Below are 21,737 nucleotides of genomic sequence, written 5' to 3' on the forward strand. Positions count from 1 at the left end.
CAAGCTATAATTAATAATAATAAAATAAATATCCATACCCTCACCACTGACCTCCAGAAACAGAACACAGGGCTGGGACGAGAGTGAGGCAAGTGAGATACTTGCCTGAGGCACACAATTTAAGGATGTGCCAAAAAATGCAGTAATTACAAGAGCTAATTTTTTTTTTTTATAAAAGAGATAAATAAGGCTTTAATGAAATATTTTTAAAACTCAAAACTAATGCAAAAAAACTCATGATGAACAAAATACCACATTTCTGAATGAAGGCAGGATCAGTATTACTGAGTTTTCCTTTTGCCTCAGTACAGTTTGGCATAGGACATACCAGAACCCAAGGATGCTTCCTGCTCTGCAGACCCCGTGACTCCCTGCCGCCTGCCACAGCATTTGCTGGGGTGGCCTCACATCCTCATACTCCTCGACATGCACACTTTCCTAGCAGGCCTCCTCCACTGAGCAGCTTCCAACTGCCGCCTCTGTGCCTTCTGTTACCTGGGCCCCACACGCCCACTTCCTCTTCCCTCCATCTATACAGATTTTAGTATCCTTCCAAGCCCAGTTAAAATCCCACTTTTCCACCAAGTCTTTCTAAGTACCTAACACAACCACCCCTCAGTATCCATGAGCAAAGAGTCTGCTCTTCTCTGAAATTCTACCCCACTAAGTAGGCTCTACTTAATCTTCCCAAGGATAGTCCCTTAATGTTTCATGCTTGTCTGTCTTGTTCCCCCACTGGACTGTCTGCTCCTCAACAGCATATCTGTCTTGTATCTGCCAGTGAAGAATCAAAGCTATTCCATTTTGTAAGGTTCTGGGAAAAGAGCCTTTGGAAATCCGCTGACCTCACCCCACCACCTGCGAACCAATCAGAACCCTTGGCCAGCCCGGGAAATTCGAGTCAAGCCCGGGAAAGGAGAACCAATCAGAACTCAACACCTAACCCTTCACCAGAAGGTGACCAATCAGACCCGGAGACTCCTGTTTTTTTGAATTTTTCACGCGATAATACCCTATATAGGCAATGTAACCCAGAGATCAGGGCTCCTCCCTATAGCTGCTGCATCAGTATTGGTGGGAGCCCCAACTCGAGCTTGGTAATAAAAACTCTCTCGCTTTTGCATCGGATATCGGCTCCCTGGTGGTCACTGGGAGATTTCTCGACTTGGGCATAACATTTGGGGGCTCGTCTGGGATCTCCCACCGGCTCCACGGGAAGACCGATCCAGAGAGTCATCTGCAGCCGGTAAGCTTTTTTCTGTCTTTCTTTTCACTCCTGGTAGGGCCTGGTATCTGAGACCGGTATATGACTCAGGCGGACGCGCTGGAGAGTCACCGGTGGGGGTCGTTGGGAGACGTCCCCGACCCCGGCGTGGGGGGACGGAGTGCCCCTGTTCTCTGTAGACGATAGCAGGTCGCTCCCGCTGAACAACTGGAGGCCGTCGTTGTTCGGTTTTACCTCCAGATTCCCGGAGGTGTATTTCTCCTGTCTCTCTTGCTGTTTGTGTGGCTGTTCGTATTGTCTGTGTTAATTTACCAACATCTGACTGATCCAGGGACGATGGGGCAACACCATTCTAGCCCCACACCTCTATTCTTGGTTACTGATAATTTTAAGGAGGTCAAGATGCACGCTCATGACCTCAGTATAGAAATTAAAAGAAATAAATTAATCACTTTTTGCAGCGTAGAATGGCCGACCTTCCATGTAGGCTGGCCCTCAGAAGGCACCTCTGACTTGGGAACTTTACACCGGGTTCTGACCGTGGATCGGATACCCTGACCAAGTTCCCTTTGTCAGCACATGTGTCTCCTCGGACAATTCATTTCCGAGTGTTAGACAAGAGCCCAGTTTCGGGCCCTGGAAGGGGTCCGCCTTCCTGCAACAAATGGCGACTCTGGCGGGGACTCTTCTTCCCCGAGACCGACATCCTGACCCCTCGGGGTACTCAGGGGCCAGCTTGCCTGCCAATGGACCAGACCCAGCGGCCGCAACTGGGACCCTTTTGTCCCTGGTCTCCTCCTGACGTGGACAACTGGCCAGAGTGTCCCGACCGGTAAGGAACAAGAGACTTTATTGATCTCTCTCCCCTTCCCTCTCTGTCTCCTCTCCTTAACCCTTCCTATCCTTCCCTGTTTTTCTAGTCCCCCAGTCCTGGACGCAGGAATCTGGTCAAAGGGCCCTCAGCCTGAGCTGAGGATTGGAGACTGATCACCTCCTCTTGGCAGAGAACTCGAATTCTGGTTCTGATTTCTGGTAGGGCCGAGTTCCAGTCCTCCCTTCTCTGGAGGCCCAGGGAAAAGTCCCGTAACGCCTGGGTATCTGTAGGTGGCAGGAGACGTCTGTAAGGCCACCCCTTTTGCCCCCCCTCTCCTGCCTCCTCTCCCTTCTTTTTCAACCTGGCTTCCTTTCCTTCCTTGAAATCTTTGATGTTAGTACTTGGATCTGAAGTTCTGTGTCTCTATAGGAGGTTTTCTGAGAGACTGTATTTTTGTATTTAATGGCTTCTCTGGTGGAGCCGAGGTTAAAGCGTCTGCCTGCAATATGGGAGACCTGGGTTTGATCCCTGGATCGAGAAGATCCCTGGAAAAGGAAATTTTGCTTTGTCTGGCAACCATGTGGTTTAAACCTGCCGCCATTTTGTTAAAACTTAATTTTCTTTCCCTGTGCCTTGAGACCAGGGCTCTCAGGAACACTTATCTAGACCATCTCTAACTCCTGACACTGAGGAAAAAAAAAAAAAAAGACTTAAAGCTAGATCTTACACTGTGTCTGTCTAAATATGTCTTGGTAATATTTTTGTATATGATCTCTATTTATTTGGCTTAAAAAAAGGTAAGCGCTTACAAATCAAGTAATTCTAAATTAAACAATAAATTCCAGGTTTATGTGAACTGGGAAATATTCAGTGTTAAATACCTGATATTAATGTTTGTTTGTTGACCTATTTAATATAGACATGTCTTAGAGTACTTAACGTTAAGTAAAATATTTTCATTGTACCTAGGTTTAATATGAGTTAAATATTATATCTGTTACAAGTTTGTCAACAAGAAAATTACCTCAAGTAAGAAAAACTTCTAAAAAATGTAAATGAGATATGAGCATTTAGATAAACTCTAATTAAGAATAATTATGCTTTAGGAATGTCTGTCTGAAACAGTCTGTCCAAATTGGGGTAACTTGAATTGGGTTGTGCTAAACTAAGTGATGGAAGTTCACTGACTAGCTAGCTCATTTCCAAATAGAGTAAAATTTTGAAACATTTATTACTGAACATTAGTTTCCTCTTACAAAGAAGCTAAAGAAATTTGGGACTGTTAATGACTAAAAATAAGCTGGCACAAAAACTTGAATTTGGCTTTTCTCTCTGTTAAAAGGACACACTTTCTTTAGATGTTGAACTGCATTTGACAATAGATTTAAGTTCATTTGCTTCTTAAATGGTCTGTTCTGTATTTGCTTCTGAAATCCCATATTGTTACTTTGGCTGGGTGAATAGCTATTGTCTCACAGTGACCTATAGTCCCATCTGACTGAGTGCTCGAAACCTTTCTGATATTTGTTGACAAAACTTCCTAAATCATTCTATGAAGCACTTTTGGCTTCTAGCTAACTTTGGGGTGCTTCAGAGGGCCCCTGAAGCATCCCAAAGAGATATTAAAACTGTGTTTATTTGGTTGGTTAAATTACATTCAAAAAAGATTATCAAATGAGTACTAAATCTGCTCATATTATAATGTAGGGTAAAGTTACTAATACAGATATCCTAAAAATTATATGGAGTTTTTAACATTCTGATATGTCCTGGTATTTTAATGAAAAACCTGATGACTTCACAAAAGTTAGCAAAAGGACTAAATGAACCAGTGAATATGCTTTTATAACTTTTATGGTTTCTATCTGAAAAATTATGGGGTTGAATCTTATGTTTTCAGGGAGTAGCGGAAATCTTCCTCTCAAACTAATTATGACAATACTTTGGTAAAATTAAACGTTATAAACAAAACAATTATATTTTCTATCTGACTGCTCCAAAAATTAAAAGTTCTTAGGTTTGAAGTAAGTTTATCAAATGAGTTAGGAAGGTTTTCTAATGGATACAAAAATCTCAAGAAATTTTTGAGACCTTAAAAGGGAAAAATTCACCTAGATTTGTTATGCAAAATCTGTGATAAGCCTTTGGTGTGAGTTTCCCAGCCCTGTTTTATTTTAAAAGTTCAATCTGAGACTCTATAAATGTTTCAGCAAAATAAAAGCCTATAATCAATTATGGTTATGAAAATCATCAGACCAAAATCAGTGAGAACAGACCTATTTTGCAAACAAACTAGCCTTAATTTGGTTATATTTAATAAAAATAAGGGTAACTTTAAGGAAAAAAAGATATTTCGAAATGTTAAATACCAGTTTGTTAATGGAGGTCTGCATCTAGTAAGACTCATCTCTTAGATAGTTCTTTACTGTTATGTAATGCTAATGTAAAATTTAATTGAATTCTTGAAGAACACCCTAAGTTTGTTTCTGAAGCTTATCTCAGTAATCTATCTTTGGATGAAGATCAGATGCCTCCTGACCTGCAACCAGGACTGGAAAAAGACATAATTTAAGAGACTGTGGTCTCCAACATGGATGGAAGGACTTTTTTTATCAGGAGAAACTACACTACACCAGGATGAGAAGACGACGACATCAAGGTAGACAGCTTCCCTGAGATGCTGGACCTGATTCGTATGATCATTTATGTTTTCTTGACTTCTTAGACCTTTGCATATAAGTCAAATGCTTTTCTATCATAGGCCTGATCCTATGCTAGTTTCAAAATCAATCCAATTGTTGGGTTTGTGGCCAATTACCTGTGTCTAGTTCTGGGTTACCTTGGTAAATTTCTCTATTACCAGACTCTAACTGGTTGGCCCTGAGAAAATTTACTTAAAAAATTAAATCAAACTAAAGATAATCAGTCTAGTGACACTAGAAAACTGGGCTATGTTCCTTATAGATGGTGCCTATATATAATTTCCCTGGAAGATAAAGATTCTACAGGGCAGACTAAGTCAGATAACCTGAAGATATACTGGGCTACATCTAATGGAAGTTCTTAACATAAGTCTTACTTGTGACTTTACTAATACTGCTGGCTATGTTATTTGTATTTCACCTGTTTTACAAAATTGCTGTTTCTTACACTGTATGTGTGTGAGGCCTCTAATAGAATAATATATAGTCCCGTATGAGATCAATGATGGTAACAGTGTAACTCTAGATATGGCAAGAAGCAACAAGAGGGAATATTCTCCTGGACCAAAAAGCTAGTAAGACAGGTGGTCCAGAGAATTTTAGATACTGTTTCATGGCCTAATCCAGTAACAGCACATTGAGTGGCCTGTTTACCGGAGAATGGACACTCTCAGCACCATGGGATAAAATGGTCATGAACTGCCCCCCTCATAATCATGGTCAAGTTTATGAGCAAAAGGGGCTCTGCCAACTGAAGACTGACACTCGCCATCTGCATCTACGAAGATTAAATCATGGCCACTGCAACTGCTGACTTTCAATGCCCCTGAAAGGAGTTCAGGGTGAAAATCAGGAATGAGACACTCTGTGCTCTGGGAAAAACTGGCAGAACAGGCCTTCAGATAGTTAGATCTTTTCAGGAAAAGATTTTATGAGTCCCAATTCTTGCATCTTCTCATACCTAGAGAAACTGACATCATTAACAGTGAAATCTGCTTTGGCTATTAAGGAAAAGTTTACAATTAAAAGTCAAAATAGAGTAGCTATGGTTCAGATAATCCTGGGAAATAACTAGGTGATGCTATGAGTGTACTTTCAGATTAGACCTTGTGTTGCTAAACCCTTGAGTTTTCTGAGTTGTGTCAGGCTTGGATGCCACCATTTTCAAAACAATGTCTGCTGGAAGCTACTAACCTGACTTTTTATAAAACTAGGCAACTGGCTACATGGCTACAAGTCTCCCTGAGGTGCCAGGTCCAGACTGGGTTTCAGACCTATTCTTCTAAAAAGAAATGAGATTAAGATTTTAATCATACAAGACTCAGATCTAAAATTTGGAACTCAGAAATACTTCAATTCAGTGTCTATACTCCAAGCTGGGGCAGTCCTATGCCCCACTTTGACAGGAAGTTATCACAGTCACAGTAGCCCAGTTCCCTAAAATTAAAACTGAGCGGGACTCTGGGGCTCTGGAGTGCAGATCTGTTCTGTGTTCTCTATTTCTTATCTGTAGGATATAGACTTTGTTCAGCCTCCTTGGCCTTCGCTGAATTCCAAAGCATGGATTCAAACAATTGCTAAGCAGGCAAGGGAGGGTCTACAAAAACAGAAACAATCAAAGGTTGGTACAGCCTCCAGACAGAGTCCTGGTTCCTACTCAAAGAAATATGCATAACAATGTCTTTGAGCCCTCATTCAGGTGGAAGATGGTAACTTCAGACTGAACACAAGATTCCTGGAGCACAGCTCTGTTGCCTCACCACCAACCCATCAGAAGGGGTCACAAAGCCTGCAACCCTCACCCCAAATGTTGCCTTCTGTTTCCGGGGACCAGAGATGACCATCCTGTTAGGTCTCCTGTTTGGCCCTTGTCTATTTCATCTCTGAGAGGGGCCAACTAAATTGCTGTTACTACAAGGGTAGAAGCTGGTTTCAGATGTGGAAAACCCCAACTTAGATCAGGTAGGGAGAGAGACTTCTGCTCTATTAGGCAGGCCTATGCCCATGCACAGCAGGAAGAAGTTACAGAAAAAAGAGACCTCTGCCCCAATTCCCAAAAAGTATCTTGAGTATGAAGTCTCTCAGAGGGCCTATGCGCTGTGTTAGGGGAAGAACGTTGTTTTTATGTGAATCACTCGGGTAGTTAAGGAGTCCCTGGCCAAGATAAGAAAAGGGCTGAGTCAAAAAAAAAAAAAAAAGAGAGAGAGAGAAATGTCTCAAAATTGGTTTGAATCCTGGTTCAACTCATTCCCCTGGTTCACAACTCTCATATCCTCCTTGGTGGGGCCCCTGATTATCTTGTTACTGCTACTCACCCTCAGGCCATGCTTACTAAACTAACTAGTGGCCTTCATTAAAAACTGCATCAACACGGTGCAGCTCATGGTACTCAGATCCCAATATGCGGCCCTACCAACGGTCCCCTTAGCAGGAGACAATATAGAGCTGACCTCAGGCCCATGATTGGGTCTGTCCTGGATCCTAGAGAAGGGGGGAATGAAGAATCAAAGCTACTCCATTTTGTAAGGTTCGGGAAAAGAGCCTTTGGAAATCCCCTGACCTCACCCCCACCACCTGCGAACCAATCAGAACTCAGCACCTAACCCTTCACCAGAAGGTGACCAATCAGACCCAGAGACTCCCGTTTTTTGAATTTTTTGTGCGATAATACCCTATATAAGCAATGTAACCCAGAGCTCAGGGCTCCTCCCTATAGCTGCTGCATCGGTATCGGTGGGAGCCCCAGCTCGAGCTTGGTAATAAAAACTCTCTTGCTTTTGCATCGGATATCGGCTCCCTGGTGGTCATTGGGAGATTTTGAGACTTGGGCATAACACCAGAGCACCACTGTACTACACTTTCTGTAACTACTTGCTATGATTGGTTAACTCATGCATTTGACTGATTAAGAACTGAGAACTGAACGTTAAAAAATAAAATAAGTATGGTCTTGAAAGATCATTAAAGGTTTGCAGATGAAACCAGGGCAGGAAGGACACATTAAGCAGGAGAAATAGCGTGCAAAGATGCCAAGGCATGCAAGACCACAGCTTACCTTGAAAACTACTAATTACATAATATAACTGTAACAAGTGAGAGAAAAAGGACAGTGGAGATGAACTGAATGTAAGTAAGTGGTTGGAGAATGGGAAGCCACAGAAATTTTTTAAAAGGGAATGATGCTGTCAGATGTCCATTCATTAATCTCACACTGTGGAAGACTGGAAAATGCTTCAGAAGGGAAGGGACCAATGGTACCGAGGTTAGCTAGGTGGTATTAATAATAGAAATAATCACAAACATGATGTGTCAGGCACTATTCTAAGCACTCTGTATCTCTTAAATCATTTAATCTTAATGATAAATTATCTCTGTTTTACCAATGAGGAAACTGAGGCATAGAGAAGTTTTAAAATTTGGCCAAAGTCACATAACTAATAAGTGATATATCCAAAATGAGAACCCATGCAGTCTGGCTTCAGAGGACCACACTATAAAGGAGAAAGGGAGGAACATCTAAACTATGGCAGGGACAGGGAGAACAGAGACAGGGTCATGTATTAATACTCAAAAGAGCTTGTGAGAGAGAAGCTGGGACCCGCAGACACGACAGTGTCACAGGAGAGGAGGCAGCAGAGAGCCACTCCCCAGAGCACACCTTACATGAATGACTGGGTGTGTCGCTGACCAAGGTGGGAAGTGGTGGAGAGAGGGTTGACAGTGTGTACACTTCTGCATGCGTGGCACTGCGTATCTAGTGGGACATGTCCAGGAGAGAGATGGAAATAACAAGCCTGAGGCTCAAGAGAAAAATCTGGGCCAAAGACAGACTTGGGAGTCATCAGTGCAAAAACAGTAGTTAAAAGTGTGGGAAAGATGCAACCACAGGGTGAGGAGGAGTCAGAGCAAGAAGATAGCTAAGAACAGAGACCTTATGGGACATTCCTATGTAAGGGGCTGAAAGGAACCCACAAGGACAATCAATAAGGATGATTAGAAAATTACTGGAATTTTAGCAAAGTTGCAGGATACAAAAACAATACACAGAAATTACTTGCATTTCTATATACTAACAGTGAAAAACCAGAAAGAGAAATTAAGGAATCAATTCCATTCACGTTTGCAACAAAAAGAATTAAATATCTAGGAATAAACTTACCTAAGGAGACAAAAAGAACTATACACAGAAAATTATAAGACAATGATGAAAGAAATCAAAGATGACATAAACAGATAGAGAGATATTCCATGTTCATGGATAGGAAGAATCAATACTGTGAAAATGACTATACTACCAAATGCAATCTACAGATTCAGTGTGATCCCTAGCAAATTATCACTGGCATTTTTCAAAGAACTAGAACAAAAAATTTCACAGTTCATATGGAAACACAAAAGACCCTGAATAGCCAAAGCAGTCTTGAGAAAGAAGAATGGAGCTGGAGGAATCAACCTTCCTGACTTCAGATTATACTACAAAGCTACAGTCATCAAGACAGTATGGTACTGGCACAAAAACAGAGATATAGACCAATGGAACAAGATAGAAAGCCCAGAAATGAACCCATGCACCCATGGGTACCTTATTTTTGACAAAGGAGACACGAATATACAATGGGGCAAAGATAGCCTCTTCAATAAATGGTGCTGGGAAAACGGGACAGCTACATATAAAAGAATGAAATTAGAACACTTCCTAACACCATACACAAAGATAAACACAAAATGGATTAAAGACCTAAATGTAAGACCAGAAACTATAAAACTCTGAGAGGAAAACATAGACAGAACACTCGATGACATAAATCAAAGCAAGATCCTCTATGACCCACCTCCTAGAGGAATGGAAATAAAAACAAAAGTAAACAAGCAGGACCTGATTAAACTCAAAAGCTTTTGCACAGCAAAGGAAACTATAAGCAAGGTGAAAAGAGAACCCTCAGAATGGGAGAAAAAATAGCAAATGAAACAACTGACAAAGGATTAACTTCCAAAATATACAAGCACCTCATACAACTCAATGCCAGAAAAACAAGCCAATCAAAAAATGGGAAAAAGACCTAAACAGACATTTCTTCAAGAAGACATACAGATGGCTAACAACCACATGAAAAGATGCTCAGCATCGCTCATTATTCAGTTCAGTTCAGTCGCTCAGTCGTGTCTGACTCTCTGCGACCCCATGAATCGCAGGACGCCCACCATTAGAGAAAGACAAATCAAAACTACAGTGAGATATCACCTCACACCAGTCTGAATGGCCATCATCAAAAAGTCTACAAACAATAAATGCTGGAGAGGGTCTGGAGAAAAGGGAACACTCTTGCACTGTTGGTGGGAATGTAGATTGATACAGTCACTATGGAAGATGCTATGGAGATTCCTTAAAAAACTAGGAATAAAGCCACCACATGACCCAGCAATCCCACTCCTAAGCATGTATCCTGAGGAAACCAAAACTGAAAAAGACACGTGTATCCCATTGTTCAGTGAAGCACTATTTACAACAGCTGGAACATGGAAGCAACCTAGATGTCCACTGACAGATGAATGCATAAAGAAGTTGTGGTACATAAACACAATGGAATATTACTCAGCCACAAAAAGGAACACATTTCAGTCAGTTCTAATGAGGTAGATGAACCTAGAGCCTATTATACAGAGTGAAGTGAGTCAGAAAGAACAATAAATATAATATTCTAATACATATATACAAAATCTAGAAAAATGGTACTGAAGAATTTATTTGCAGGGCAGCAATGGAAACAGACATGCAGAACAGACTGATGGACATGGGGAGAGGGGAGGAGAGGGTGAGATGTCTGGAGAGAGTAACATAGAAACTTACATTACCATATGTAAAACAGATAGCCAACGGGAATTTGCTGTATGGCTCGGGAAACTCAAACAGGGGCTCTGTATCTCCCTAGAGGGGTGGGATGGGGTGGGAGATGGGAGTGAGGTTCAAAAGAGAGGGGACATATGTATACCTATGGCTGATTCATGTTGAGGTTTGACAGAAAACAACAAAATTCTGTAAAGCAATTATCCTTCAATTAAAAAAATAAATTTGAATTAAAACAATAAGGATGAGGAAAGAAAAGGAAAACTTCAGAAAGGCTAAAAGAATTTAAAAAGGTGGGGGCGGGGTGGGAAGGGAGGAATACTCTGTATAGTACAATGCTATAGAAAAGTAAGAAAGGAGCAAAAGATGCCTACTTATTTCCTAAAATCATAACATTATTTGCTAGAGCAGTTTCACTGGCATACTGGCAATAAAAGCCTTACTGCAGAGGACCAAGGGAGAGGCCAGCAAGACAGGGAAGGGATATGGGCACATAAACTCAAGAAACTTACAAGGAAGGGAAAAACTTTTTGCCTTGGTAACTAGATAAAGAATCAAGGGCAGGTTATTTGCGTTTGCTTTCAATGAGGAGAAAGAGTTGAAAATGCTTACTGACAACAAGAAAACTATCCAACAGAGAAGGAAGATGAAAGCTTAAGCAAGAGAGGGGATTGACAGAACAAGATCTCAAATGAGACAAGAAGGGCTGGTGTGTCATAGGTGATAGGAACACAGAGATGAGTGGAGAAAGACCCTGCCCTAGAGTGGCTTACATCCTGGTGGAAGGAGACAAACAATAAACAAACATGCACAAGACATCAAAAACAAGTAAGCCAAACAAGACCAGGAGCTGACTGTGGCTCAGATCATGAGCTCCTTATTGCCAAATTCAGACTTAAATTGAAGAAAGTAGGGAAAACCACTAGACCATTCACCCTAGACCATTCAGGTATGACCTAAATAAAATCCCTTATGATTATACAGTGGAAGTGAGAAATAGATTTAAGGGCCTAGAGCTGATAGATAAGAGTGCCTGATGAACTATGGATGAAGGTTCATGACATTGTACAGGAGACAGGGATCAAGACCATCCCCATGGAAAAGAAATGCAAAAAAGCAAAATGGCTATCTGGGGAGGCCTTACAAATAGCTGTGAAAAGAAGAGAAGTGAAAAGCAAAGGAGAAAAGGAAAGATATAAGCATATGAATGCAGAGTTCCAAAAGAATAGCAAGGAGAGATAAGAAAGCCTGCCTCAGCGATCAATGTAAAGAAATAGACGAAAACAACAGAATGGGAAAGACTAGAGATATCTTCAAAGAAAATTAGAGATACCAAGGGAACATTTCATACCAAGATTGGCTCAATAAAGGACAGAAATGGTAGGGACCTAACAGAAGCAGAAGATATTGAGAAGAAGTGGAAAGAATACACAGAAAAACTGTACAAAATAGATCTTCACAACCAAGATAATCACGATGGTGTGATCACTCACCTAGAGCCAGATATCCTGGAATGTGAAGTCAAGTGGGCCTTAGAAAGCATCACTACAAACAAAGCTAGTAGAGGTGATAGAATTCCAGTTGAGCTATCTCAAATCCTGAAAGATGATGCTGTGAAAGTGCTGCACTCAATATGCCAGCAAATTTGGAAAACTCAGCAGGCCACAGGACTGGAAAAGCAGTTTTCATTCCAACCTCAAAAGAAAGGCAATGCCAAAGAACACTCAAACTACCGCACAACTGCACTCATCTCACACGCTAGTAAAATAATGCTCAAAATTCTCCAAGCCAGGCTTCAGCAATACGTGAACTGTAAACTTCCAGATGTTCAAGCTGGTTTTAGAAAAGGCAGAGGAACCAGAGATCAAATTGCCAACATCTGCTGGATCATGGAAAAAGCAAGAGAGTTCCAGAAAAACATCTATTTCTGCTTTCTGCCAAAGCCTTTGACTGTGTGGATCACAATAAACTGTGGAAAATTCTGAAAGAGACAGGAATACCAGATCACTTGACCTGCCTCTTGAGAAACCTATATGCAGGTCAGGAAGCAACAGTCAGAACTGGACATGGAATAACAGACTGGTTCCAAATAGGAAAAGGAGTACGTCAAAGCTGTATATTGTCACCCTGCTTATTTAACTTATATGCAGAGTACATCATGAGAAATGCTGGGCTGGAAGAAACACAAGCTGGAATCAAGACTGCTGGGAGAAATATCAATAACCTCCGATATGCAGATGACACCACCCTTATGGCAGAAAGTGAAGAGGAACTAAAAAGCTTCTTGAGGAAAGTGAAAGAGGAGAGTGAAAAAGTTGGCTTAAAGCTCAACATTCAGAAAACAAAGATCATGGCATCTGGTCCCATCACTTCATGGGAAATAGATGGGAAACAGTGGAAACTGTCAGACTTTATCTCTGGGGGCTCCAAAATCACTGCAGATGGTGACTGCAGCCATGAAATTAAAAGACGCTTACTCCTTGGAAGAAAAGTTATGACTAACCTAGATAGTATATTCAAAAGCAGAGACACTACTTTGCCAACAAAGGTCCGTCTAGACAAGGCTATGGTTTTTCCAGTGGTCATGTATGGATGTGAGTTGGACTGTGAAGAAAGCTGAGCACTGAAGAATTGATGCTTTTGAACTGTGGTGTTGGAGAAGACGCTTGAGAGTCCCTTGGACTGCAAGGAGATCCAACCAGTCCATTCTGAAGGAGATCAGCCCTGGGATTTCTTTGGAAGGAATGATGCTAAAGCTGAAACTCCAGTACTTTGGCCACCTCATGCGTAGAGTTGACTCACTGGAAAAGACTCTGATGCTGGGAGGGATTGGGGGCAGGAGGAGAAGGGGACGACAGAGGATGAGATGGCTGGATGGCATCATCAACTCGACGGACGTGAGTTTGAGTGAATTCTGGGAGATGGTGATGGACAGGGAGGCCTGGCATGCTGTGATTCATGGGGTTGCAAAGAGTTGGGCACGACTGAGCAACTGAACTGAACCGAACAAGATATCAGGTGGTGCTAAGCACCATGAAGAAAACGAAATGGGAGAGACAGAGGAGAAAGGGTCTGATGCTGAGTGTACTATTTTAGAGACGGTGATCGGAGATGGCTTCCCTGATAAAAGTGACACTTGAGCATAGGCCTAAGAAAAAGCATTTCAGAGAAAGGGAACAGCAGATAGAGTCATCTGAGGCAGCATGGCATGACAGAGGAACAGTAAGAAGTCAGTGTATGGAATGAAGCTGTGCGGAGAGGTGATGAGGCGGGAGGACCAGGTCACGGGGGCTTCCCTAAGGCTCTTTAGGCCTCTGTAAGGAGTTGTCTTTTAGTCCAGGTGAGGTAATGAGCCTTTGCAGAGTTTTCAGCATAAGAAGGACATAATCTGACTGACATTTAAAAGGAAACATCTCACGGCCCTATGGCGGACAGATAGTGGTGGGCAAGGAAGGAAGCAGGAAGGCAGCCCAGAGGCTGTCGCAACCCAGGTGGCGGGCGTGGCACCAGCGCTGGTGGTGAGGGGCTGGTGGCCTTTCTAATACACTGCAGTCAGGAGTCGAAGATAATGATTCTAAAAGAATTTTTGTCCTGAACAACTGAAAGAGTGTATATCAAAGAATAAACCATACTCCCAGATCATGAGAAATTCTGTGGAGAGAGAAGGGCAGCGATGAAACAGAGACAGGCAGAAGCAGGCTATGAAGGCTCCTGTGTGTCAGGCAGGGCAGCTGCAGTCTTGGCAGGCCTAAGAAAGCCAGGTGAGAAGCAAGATACACGAGGAGAAAACTAAAGGCATGGAAGCAAGTTAAAACAGATGCTGTGCTTCCTCGCATAGTTGTCTTAATCTTTTTCTGATTACAAAAATAATACGCTAGTTATAAAAAACAATGGAAAGTGCAGAAAAGGAGAAAAAGAGAAAAAAACTTTACCATCCACAGATAAAACACTTATTTGGGGGTCAGATAATTTTTAAGTCTTTTGCTACAGACATCCATCAATTTTAAAAAGACAAAACAGTTTTCTGTAACCTGCTTATTCAATATACTCTGAATATTTCCCCATGATATAAAATATTTTTCTCAAGTCTTTAAACCAGTATTTTAACCAAAAGGGTTAACCAATAATACATTGATAAGGATGGAGAAAGAGGACTGATTCAAGAAAATGACTTTGTTCCTACATTCCTAAAGGGAAAATAAAATATATTCACAATGCACATAATTTGATTTTGCAGTTAATTGACTTAATTAACTGTGCATGTGGCTCTCCAAGCCAGGACCTACATTATCATGTCTAAAGTTTCTGATTAACACCACCTCATAAACTGTAAAATATTAGAAAATATTGCAACAAGTCTAAACATAATCAAGCACTGCAAAATTCCCCTCAATTTCAAATCACAACAGAATGATGCCTCCCTGTTCCTTCTTGCCTATTAAAGAGGTGGATAGGGAGCTCAGAAGGAGAGAAACAAGCGAGCATGTTAATACTAGAGGAGGGAAATTAAATTGATCAAATGAAAGAGTCCAGTTTCCAGCTTTGTCTTTCTGGAAAATTAAGACTCCTGCCAAACTTACAGACTCAGAACCTTGAAGAGACTGAAGTCCTTTAAAATGTCCTACCGTAACCTGCTCATTTTAGACAAGAGGAAATGAAGCAGACAGGTCGAGGTGCTCAGTCATGACAGAGAGAAAGGGACTCCAAGGCTCCTGGCAGCCAGTGCTGCTCTGCTATCAATTAACTGTGCACTCCATGAAGCTGGTTCTTTATCTTATTCACTGCCTTATCCTGGCACCCAAGGATTAACTGGCACCCAAGTTAATGCCTAACTGACAAATCATCAGTGCTCGATGAATAGCTGTTGCAGGTATGTATGCATGAATTCACAGATGACAACTCTTTGGAGATCTCCTAAAAGAACTTAAGGGTGCTTAGAAACACACACTAAATTTCAGGCTGCTGTCACGGATACTACATTTGACAGTATGTCAGTATATTTCTAACAGTATAGTCTTTCAATTCCTACTTCATTGATCCTTTTCCTGGTTGATTATGAAAGAGTCACAAAGCTTCTCTATGCCTTTGCATCCTCATAAGCGAATTAAAAATAACATAGAGTTGCTGTGAGAAAAATAACAAATTATTTTTAAGCAGCTTTATCATTTTGACAGAACTGTGTGTTTGAAAACAGAAGCCAGTTATTAATGTCTTGAATCTGCACTTACTTTAAAGGTTTATCAGCACTCAAACATTCCAGAGGCTTGGAGATGTACAGCAGAATGATCACTGACTCCCTAGAAAGTACAAATTCCAGACTTTTGTTTGCCACCCTCTCTCCAATTTAACTCAGTTCTATCCAATTAACATTTCCTGAGTGCTCACTGTATACAGGCATTATGCCAGTCACTAAAAGAATTAAAAACTAAGCAAACACAGTTCTTGTCATTAAGGAGCTTACAACCTATTAAAGTAACTATAAAGAGGACGCTGGTAATGACACAAACAATACAAAGTGCTTTCGTAATTTAAAGGTGGACGACAGTACTGTTAGGTTGAGACCAGAAAAGGCAACCAGGAGGATGGGGTGAGAAGAAGAAGTTAACCAGACTCACTTCACCTTTGAAAAATCAGCTGAATAAGTAAATCACTTAAATAAACGAACATTCACTGAACATTGACTATACGCCATGAATTATAAAAGCTAGTGGATACATAATGCTGAAATAAGACACTCCCTGCCCCCAAGAATCTTAAAGTCTACTTGAGCTTTAAGGAAGGATAGCAAGAAGGACAGAAAGAGATGAGCAACACAGAAATTTTAGTCAAAAGAAACAATATTAAGAAAGATACAAAGGATCATCAACAAGCAGTGAAGCTGGCTAGGGCTTGGGGCAAGTGCAAGATAGTGGAAGATCAAGCTGAAATATTAAGTTGGTTTCATCCTGCAAGATCTTAACTACTAGACTGAAGAATATGAACTAATTCAAAGAACGATGTAAAAGGATGGGAGATTTTTAAGTAATAGTAAGTCCTACTGTATACAGGTTAAAGCTTGGAAAGGCTGATGTATAGTAGGATCTATACACAGTGACATAAAAGTAATGTCTAAGTAATGTTCCTGGAAAAGATGTACAGAATAATATGAATAATGTGGTCCAGTTTGTATAAAACAATATGCACAGACAGTGACTCTCAGCAGTATCTGCTCTGCTTACAATCTGTCGCAGAGGAATACAGGGAAAGTCAGGGCAGGGGGAAAGGGAGCCATTTAATTTTCATTTTACCAATCTGGGAGGCTTTAGTTTTTTGAGAGAAAATATGAAAGGAAGATGGCAAACTGGAAGACAGTACAGTGATGCTGGGCTGCACAGTTGTAGAATTTAACTACACTTTTCTCATCTTTTCACCGAACTTCTCAAAAGAGTGGTTTGTCTCCAATTATTCTTAATCTCCCTTTTCTGCCCCATGAGCACAAGCTTTACAGTCAAACACATTTGGGTCAAACCATAATTCTACCACTTACATGCACATACTGATTACTACTGACCTCAGTATGATGACGTATGCCAGGTATAGCTGAGCAAGTGTTTAACACTTGCCTGCTTTACCAACATTTCAACTTACTGATAAGCTAAAAGAAAAAAAATTACTATCATAAAATAGCCACGGATAAGATGATTATATATTCAAACTAATTGAGCTGTTTCAAATCCTGAAAGATGATGCTGTGAAAGCGCTGCACTCAATATGCCAGCAAATTTGGAAAACTCAGCAGTGGCCACAGGACTGGAAAAGGTCAGTTTTCAGTCCAATTCCAAAGAAAGGCAATGCCAAAGAATGCTCAAACTACCACACAATTGCACTCATCTCACATGCTAGTAACGTAATGCTCAAAATTCTCCAAGCCAGGCTTCAGCAGTACGTGAACCGTGAATTCCCTGATGTTCAAGCTGGTTTTAGAAAAGGCAGAAGAACCAGAGATCAAATTGCCAACATCCGCTGGATCACGGAAAAAGCAAGAGAGTTCCAGAAAAACATCTATTTCTGCTTTATTGACTATGCCAAAGCCTTTGACTGTGTGGATCACAATAAACTGTGGAAAACTCTGAAAGACATGGGAATACCAGAACACCTGACCTGCCTCTTGCGAAATCTGTATGCAGGTCAGGAAGCAACAGTTAGAACTGGACATGGAACAACAGACTGGTTCCAAATAGGAAAAGGAGTACGTCAAGGCTGTATATTGTCACCCTGCTTATTTAACTTATATGCAGAGTACATCATGAGAAACGCTGGACTGGAAGAAACACAAGCTGGAATCAAGATTGCCTGGAGAAATATCAATAACCTCCGATATGCAGATGACAATGGCAGAAAGTGAAGAGGAGCTAAAAAGCCTCTTGATGAAAGTGAAAGAGGAGAGTGAAAAAGTTGGCTTAAAGCTCAACATTCAGAAAACAAAGATCATGGCATCTGGTCCCATCACTTCATGGGAAATAGATGGGGAAACAGTAGAAACAGTGTCAGACTTTATTTCTGGGGGCTCCAAAATCACTGCAGATGGTGACTGCAGCCATGAAATTAAAAGACGCTTACTCCTTGGAAGAAAAGTTATGACCAACCTAGATAGCATATTCAAAAGCAGAGACATTACTTTGCCGACTAAGGTCCGTCTAGTCAAGGCTATGGTTTTTCCTGTGGTCATGTATGGATGTGAGAGTTGCATTGTGAAGAAGGCTGAGCGCCGAAGAATTGATGCGTTTGAACTGTGGTGTTGGAGAAGACTCTTGAGGGTCCCTTGGATTGCAAGGAGATCCAACCAGTCCATTCTGAAGGAGATGAGCCCTGGGATTTCTTTGGAAGGAATGATGCTAAAGCTGAAACTCCAGTACTTTGGCCACCTCATGTGAAGAGTTGACTCATTGGAAAAGACTCTGATGCTGGGAGGGATTGGGGGCAGGAGGAGAAGGGGATGACAGAGCATGAGATGGCTGGATGACATCACAGACTCGATGGACGTGAGTCTGAGTAAACTCTGGGAGTTGGTGATGGACAGGGAGGCCTGGTGTGCTGCGATTCATGGGGTCGCAAAGAGTCAGACACGACTGAGCGACTGAACTGAATGTATTTCTCTCTTGCTCACTCTTTCCACTTTTGAGGGGGGAAAAGTAAACGTATATTTACAAATTGTATGACAAACCCTCTGCCCTCCAAAATTTTAGAGTCTACTTGAGAAAAAAGAAGGATAGCAATAAGGAAAGACAGCACTTAGACACAAGAAGTTTTTATTTCACTTCTGTTTTTTAAGATGTTTTTTAAAATGAGCAAATAATTCCAGGTTGACAGCCATTTTCTCTAGAAAACAGCCCACTGTCTTCTGGCTTCCATTGTTAATACTGAGAGGTCCACAGTCCTGGTAATAGTCAATCCTCCATAGATGACATCTTTTAAACTCTTCTGCCTTCAGTGTTCTTCACTTCCATTGTGATTTATCTTGATATGGATTTCTTTGTATTTATTGTTGCATTTATTCTTTTTTTCTCTTATCTTTGCTACTGCCTCAATCCAAGCCCCTCTCATCTCTTCATATGGACATCTCATGTGACCCTACCACTCCCTCATTATGCTTCATCCACACTGGAATTTGCTGGGTTTTTCCTGTCACAGGGCTGCTGCTCCACATTTTCTTTTTGCCTACAAACTCTCACTCTTTTAGATCTCAATTCAGTATCAATTCCTCAAAGAGGCTTCCCTTAATCCTGCCTCCCGCAGTCTAAATTGTCATATTTTCTGTCTTTAAAAGAGCACCATTTTCCCCCTGCTTCACTTTTGTCACACTTTGCAATGACATATTTATGTATTATTTATTAACATCTGTTTTCTCCATTAGTCTGCAAACTACAAAGCAGGCAATGACTTTATCTGGCTTTACTCATCATTCTATATTCACAGCCTAGCACAGTGCCTGGCACAGAGCAGGCATTTAATAAAGTTTTATTGCATAAACAAACGACCAAAGATCAATGTTGCTTTCACATGGTGTACAACACTGCCTCTAGATCTGTACTTGGTATCTGTTCCCTTTTCCTAACATGCTACTCCCTCAGCTGGCAAATTCCTCATTCAGTAAAGAAACCTCCTTTCTGAAGCCTTCCTTTACAAAATTTGCATGCACATAGGCATAGTTTTGCTGCTCATCCACGCACCTCCAGAATCTCAGTAACAGTCTTCACCCTAGCGTATTCTGAAGTGATGTCGCTCAGTCGTGTCCGACTCTTTGCAACCCCATGGACTGTAGTCCACCAGGCTCCTCTGTCCATGGGATTCTCCAGGCAAGAATACTAGAGTGGGTTGCCATTTCCTTCGCCAGGAGATCTTCCCAACCCAGGGATTGAACCCGGGTCTCCTGCATTGTAGGCAGACTAGTTACTGATATCTGCCTCATCCATGAGAAAGAATCCCTAGGGTCTACTGCACTTCACATCCTGGGCACTTGAAAAATGCCTGAGGGAAAAGGGGACTGGAAATGCCCTGCAAGATGGAATAACTGATGGGGTCAGGTCTTTGCGGAGATAAGAAGGAATGGGGTCCCAGGGCAAATAAAGGGTTAGCCTCATGAGAGATAATGCATGCTGTTCTTCAGAATGAGTGTGAAACTGAATGGAGGGGTATGATGAAAACAGGAAGACTGTGAGGGAAAAAGGAAGGAAGTTGCTTTGGCTTCATGTGCTCAGTTTAACGTGAGGAAGGTATTCTTCTAGAGGGGCAAGGGTGGAGGCCTAAGAGAGTAAGAGACAGGACAGAACAGCCCCTGTGTTCACTGCTTAGTCTCAGCAACACTTGACTACTGAGCAGTGAGTAGAACGGTTGAGTGCAAATGCCCTACACAGTCAAGGATTTACAAAATGTACGGATCTAACAATAAGTGTAGCTATACTGTCCCAGCTCTGTTTTCAGAGGAAAAATCTGATCTAAGTGGTTCCATTCTTTTGAAGGTCAGGTAGTTCACAGTCTAGCATTTTAAGGGAATCTTTGATTTAAAAATATATGAAACCACACAGAGAAAGCTGAGTATGTTTTTTTAATTACAACAAGGCCTCTCCTCCATGACTGCATTGAACAGTGTCTCTTCACATAAAAAAACACAAACGATTGGATGTACCTTAAACACAGAGCTATGTCTTACTCATTTCTCTATCAATTTACAGTCTTGCAAAATACCTTACACAAAGGAGACCTTCAAATAGTTTTAATGTTGAGTTAAATAAGAGATATATAAAGTCTCTTAGACACTGCAATTTGGGGAGTGGTAGGATTATTCCAATTATTTTGGGAAGGCGCAGGTATTTCCAGGAATTGGGTCACCATCCACATGTTGACCTTTTATGGCTGGCCTTCAAACTGGTGGCTCAGAAGGTAAAGAATCTGCCTGCAATGGAGGAGACCCAGGTTGGATCCCTGGGTTGGGAAGACCCCCGAAGAAGGGAATGGCTACCCACTACACTATTCTTGCCTAGAGAATGTCATGGACAGAGGAGCCTGGCTGGCTATAGTCCATGGGGTTGCAAAGAGTCAGACACAATTGAACAACCAACACACACTCTGGAACTGCCATGGAGCTGGTGGGTGTCTCACTTAGCTAATGCTAATATATTACAATGAGGTTACAATAAGGCTCAAGGTCCACTGGAAGTCAAATCTTCTGCCATCTTCTACATAGTTGGTTATAACCAGCTTTTGCCATGCCCTATGGCTACATCCTTTTATACGGTTCATGAGGTTCTCACAGCAAGTATACTGGGTGGTTTGCCATTCCCTCCTCCAGTGGATCACATTTTGTCAGAACTCTCTGCTATGATCCGTCCATCTTGGGTGGCCCTACACGACATGGCTCATAGCTTCATCGAGTTACACAAGCCCCTTCACTACAACAAGGCAATGATACAAGGTGGATGAGTTACAAGCTGGAATCAAGATAGGCAGGAGAAACATCAACAACCTCAGATATGTGGATGATACCACTCTAATGGCAGAGTGAAGAGGAACTAAAAAGACTCTTGATGAGGGTGAAAGAGGAAAGAGCTGGCTTAAACTAAATATTAAAAAAAAAAACCTAAGATCATGTCATCCAGCCCCATTACTTCATGG

The 21,737-nt window shown here is 41.5% G+C and overlaps 1 protein-coding gene and 1 long non-coding RNA gene across 13 annotated transcripts in view; one reads left to right on the top strand and one right to left on the bottom strand.

Moving 5' to 3' along the window:
• ASCC1 (activating signal cointegrator 1 complex subunit 1) overlaps nt 1-21,737 on the bottom strand; it is a 116,397-nt gene that overhangs the window by 36,981 nt on the left and 57,679 nt on the right. The gene's annotated exons all lie outside the window — the stretch shown is intronic.
• Nucleotides 982-7,528, top strand: LOC132658644 (uncharacterized). Of its 2 annotated transcripts, none has more exons than XR_009598532.1 (2): nt 982-1,246; nt 4,562-7,528. It is a non-coding gene; the product is annotated as an uncharacterized LOC132658644 (long non-coding RNA). The 2 variants fall into 2 exon arrangements; XR_009598533.1 differs by having other exon boundaries at nt 4,567-7,528.

Source organism: Ovis aries, chromosome 25 (assembly GCF_016772045.2).
Source record: "Ovis aries strain OAR_USU_Benz2616 breed Rambouillet chromosome 25, ARS-UI_Ramb_v3.0, whole genome shotgun sequence".
In the NCBI taxonomy this organism is placed as follows: Eukaryota; Metazoa; Chordata; class Mammalia; order Artiodactyla; family Bovidae; genus Ovis; species Ovis aries.